A 4,902-nucleotide genomic window follows, 5' to 3' on the forward strand; every position below is an offset into this window, starting at 1 on the left:
ATGCACCAGCTCCCCGGGCACGGCTTGGTACAGACACACCAGTTCCCCCGGGCATGCCTGGTACAGATACACTGGTTCCCCAGACACGCCTGGCACTGGGCTCACCTGGCAGTGCCTGGGGACCAGCTGTACTACAGGCTCCCTGGGGTACCTGGTGTCTGTACACACAGCTGCCCAGGATACACCTGGTGCTGACACACTGAGCAGATAACTCTGGCTCCAGGGACATGCGTGTCTCTGGCACACTGAGCAACTTTGTCTCATTCTGGGGACATGCCTGCCCCTAATACACCAAGCAGCTTAATCTGGCTCTGGGGACAGGCATGATACCTACATACCGAGCCGCTGTGTTTTGCTCCAGGGACATAAGTGGCACTGGCACACCAACCAGTTTAGTCCGGCTGCGGACACACTGAGCAACTTCGTCTCGCTGCATGGCACTGACACACCAAGCAGCTATGTCTGGTTATGAGCATGTGCCTGGGTACTGATTCACAGAGCAAATGGTGTCTGGCTCTGAATACACTTGACACATTGGCAGGATGAACTGTTGGGACAACCAGAACACCAGCCAACCTAGAGTTTTTTTTAATTTTTTTTAAATATTTTTTTTTAATTTTTTTTAAATCTTTCCAATTCTTTGTCAGATCATCTTGTCAGATTACAAACGCCAGAGGTCACCTTGCACACATCAAGGATCACTCTGCGCCAATGCTCTTAGCCAAAAGGCCTAGAGCCACTGCACCGTTCCTGGAAGTACTGCAATACCAGGTTCGTGCCATGGAGGTGGGTGGGTGCCCCCCACCCACCTCCGTGGAGGTGAATGGGTCAAGCCACCCCACCCACCTCCAGCCAACCTAGAGTTGCCGATGCCAGCTCTGTGGAGATGGACAATAATGTCAACGTGAATAGCCAAGGAAAGCTTCAAGCACACTGTGGCATTGACACCTCAAGTGACATAGGCTGGCTCCAGGGACATGCACAATGGTTTAACGGACTCCAGGAACACGTGTAGTATTTGACATCAAATGGCAGAGGCTTACTGGTAATACACACAGCAAAGCACTCTCAGCTGCTGACACTGGCTCCAAGATATGGATGCCACTGACTGAATGAGACCAGGTATAAACATGGCAATAGGGCCCTGCTATTGCATAACTCAAACGTGGGTCTCAAAAGTATTGATTGAAGCAAAGAGTATCTGTCCCAACTGTTGATTCACACCAACATCCAAGAATCCTGGTGGATGTCACCTTCAGTCTGGACACAGTCCTTTTGGGCAATGCTGGGAAGTGGTGAAGGACGCTTTTGCTCTTTTCTTTAATGGAAGGAAAATCAGATTGGTTCCTTTGTGGACATGTGCCCAATTTTCCCACCCAACTTTCCAATATTTGCTGGACCCAGGCAATCCTGTGAGCTGGGTGCCGGCTCAGGAAAATCTCCCTGACAGATCAGCACCATGTAGCTTCCCAAACAGGACTAGATTAGCTCATCAGATCCATGTGTGTCTATGGGACTCAAACTCAAACTGGAATTACTCAAACTGGGATTAGTTTGTTAGTGTCATGCAAGTCCCCAGACTGGCTATTTGACCTGCTGATGTTCATATTAAGCAGCAGCAGATTAACTGGCTCCAGTCCAAGGACATATAATTTCTCTGGGGACATGTCTAACACCAATAAAGTAATCAGCCAGGCTGGGGTTGCCCACTGCAGTAACAGATCATGTCAGTTTCACACTTTCGCATTTAGCACTGTCAAATTAAGATCATTGGGCCCAAGTTTCCACATGATTTGCGCCTGATTTTTAGGAGCAACTGGTGGAGAACGGACTATCTTAGAAATCGCAATTCTCCACATTTTTTTTTCTGCAGTTCTAGTCAGGTAGAACAGTTCTACTTTGGAACAGAATTTTTTCTTCAAAAGGGGGCGTGTCACTGACGCCTAATTTGAAAGTTTCCACAGTGAAAGCGTACTCCAAACTAAAGTAGAATGGAGCAAGTGAAGATTTTTGTAGAACTGAAAAAACCTGTTCTACACATTAAAAAATCAGGCGCAGGTTACAAATTAGGCGTCCAGAACGAGGTGGGGGGGGAAGGGAAGTCATTAAATTCTACAATAAATCCTTATTTATACTTATACAAATATTATATAAATAAATCAAACCTGAATAAACATTTATAAGCAAAGAAAAGATTAAATAAACCATCTTCCTACCTGTGTGAAAGTGCTTCAGCCAGGGAGAATTCTGCAGCCGTTCGTGCCGCTGAGCGGGAGGGGGGGGGGGAGGAGACAGCGGCTTGTTGCCGTGGAGAGAGGGGAGGGAGGGGAAGGAGACAGCGGCTTGTTGCCGTGGAGGGAGGGGAAGGAGACAGCGGCTTGTTGCCGTGGAGGGAGGGGAAGGAGACAGCGGCTTGTTGCTGCGCAGGGGAGGGAGGGGAAGGAGACAGTGAGAAGGCTGCAAGTGCTGATGGCAATGCGATTTTATTAAAAAATGTTCAAAAATTAAACAGCTACAAAGAACTACAAAAATGGCCAAGTGGCAATGTTTTTTTTCACACTGAGCATGCGCGAACGCTCCAACGCGCACGTGCAGCATTGCCGGCAGGAAAAAAACTAATTTAAATAGTACCCGCCCCCTCCCACTTACAAAATCGGCGCGAGTGTCGGCTCCGCCCCCCCTGGGCGCCGCGCCAAACAGACAAGGAGTTGCAGAACGCTCGAGAATAGCGCGTTTTTTTTCTGGCGCCATTTTAGGCACGAAAAACGGGCGCCCAGCTCGGAGGGGCGCCCGTTTTTTATCCTGTGGAAACTTGGGCCCATAGGGTGGACTAACAGATGCATATGTGTCAATAATACAGACTGACCCAATTCTGTTCAACAGTGACTGATGACTGTGGTGGCCATCTTGGTGACCATCTTGAAAATCCCTTTAGTCGGGAATTAAAGAATTATTATGGGTAAATACTATCCCAAATCATTGTATCACACCTGTTCATAATAAACCTAGTTTTAATTTGTAGTTTGTTACTGTAAGCATTCATAAAACAATGAGATACCATTATATTTACTCGAAGAAACCAGAACTTTATTTTGAATCAGTGTTAAATGAGGTAATATTCTGGAACCTGCGAAATGTCACATAACAGGGTTGGGAAAAAAGTGGCAATTAGAACATATACTTTGGAATTCAAAGGTTTGGCCAACCAAGTTCACTAAATTCTGAACTGTAACAATTTTTGGATTCTCCAATAGACTCGCAAGGTTTTTGCCGTAAGTGTCACTGTTAACATAGGAACACAGGAAGTGTTACTGTTGAATGTATGTTTAATTATTGTTAATAATAGTTATTCTCATATAGAATCATAGAAATATATGGCACAGAAGGAGGCCATTCGGCCCATCGTTTCTGTGCCAGCCGAAAAGTAGTTATCTAGCCTAAACTGGAAACGCGGCAGCCAATTCGCACATAGCATGCTCCCACAAACAGCAATGTGACAATGACCAGCTAATCTGTTTCAGTGATGTTGATTGAGGGATACATGTTGGCCAGGACACCAGTGCCAAATAGTGCCAATGGATCTTTTACATCCACCTAAGAGTGCAGACGGGGCCTCAATTTAACATCTCAAGCAGAAGATAGCACCTCCGATAGTGCAGCACTCCCTCAGCACTGCACGGATTGTCAGCCTAGATTTTTGTGCTCAAGTCTTTGGAGTGGGACTCTGAACCCTTCTGATTCAGAGACGAGAGGGCTGAAAAGGCCTCTTACCGCTGTAAAGTGGCGCCAAGGGGAGGAGTCGAGTGGCCGCAGATTTGCGAGGGAATGGACGCTGCCAGCGAAATTCAATTTGGGGGTTTCTGCAGCGGTGTTTGCTTCCGCCCCTCTCCCCCAAATTCCGCCACGGTCTTGTGGATGTGGCATAAAGACGTCATCAGAGAACTGTAAGAATTCGATGAAAACATACTTTTGGACTTAAGTTTTGGACATTGCATGGACACATTTTCTGTTACTGCAGAGGAGCAGAGCAGCATGACTTGGGACAGGTCCAAACATGTCCCACAGGAATACACATCAGGTGAGCAGGAATCAGATGGTTGATGGACAGGCCCTTTGTCATGCAATCAGTGAGAGATCAAGCAGATTGGTCAGTGCTCAGGACACAAAGGAAGCTATTTGATCAGCCAGACTTATTGGAGCCTTATTTATACTTGCTTTGGAGGCAGTTCAGAGAAGGTTCACTAGGTTGATTCCGGGGATGAGGGGGTTGACTTACGAGGAAAGGTTGAGTAGGTTGGGCCTCTACTCATTGGAATTCAGAAGAATGAGAGGTGATCTTATCGAAACATATAAGATTATGAGGGGGCTTGACAAGGTGGATGCAGAGAGGATGTTTCCACTGATGGGGAGACTCGAACTAGAGGGCATGATCTTAGAATAAGGGGCCATTTAAAACAGAGATGAGGAGAAATTTCTTCTCTCAGAGGATTGTAAATCTGTGGAATTCGCTGCCTCAGGGAGCTGTGGAAGCTGGAACATTGAATGAATTTAAGACAGAAATAGACAGTTTCTTAAACGATAAGGGGTTAATGGGGAGCGGGTGGGGAAGTGGAGTTGTGTCCATGATCAGATCAGCCATGATATTAAACGGGTGGAGCAGGCTCGAGGGGCCGTATGGCCTACTCCTGCTCCTATTTCTTATGTTCTTATGTTCTTATCGAGAAAACAGCCAGTAACAAAGGAACAGGCCAAAGATACGGTTTTTGCTCTTTCAGTTGCACTGCCTCGGGAAGAACAGTTGAACTTTTGGCACATTTGAAGAAACATTTTGCAGGTATAAGGCTGGCAGTTTGCAGCCATCGCTCTCTCTCTCTCCCCTCTTCTACACCTGCTTGAGTCATT

Source organism: Pristiophorus japonicus, chromosome 3 (genome assembly GCF_044704955.1).
Source record: "Pristiophorus japonicus isolate sPriJap1 chromosome 3, sPriJap1.hap1, whole genome shotgun sequence".
Lineage (NCBI taxonomy): Eukaryota > Metazoa > Chordata > Chondrichthyes > Pristiophoridae > Pristiophorus > Pristiophorus japonicus.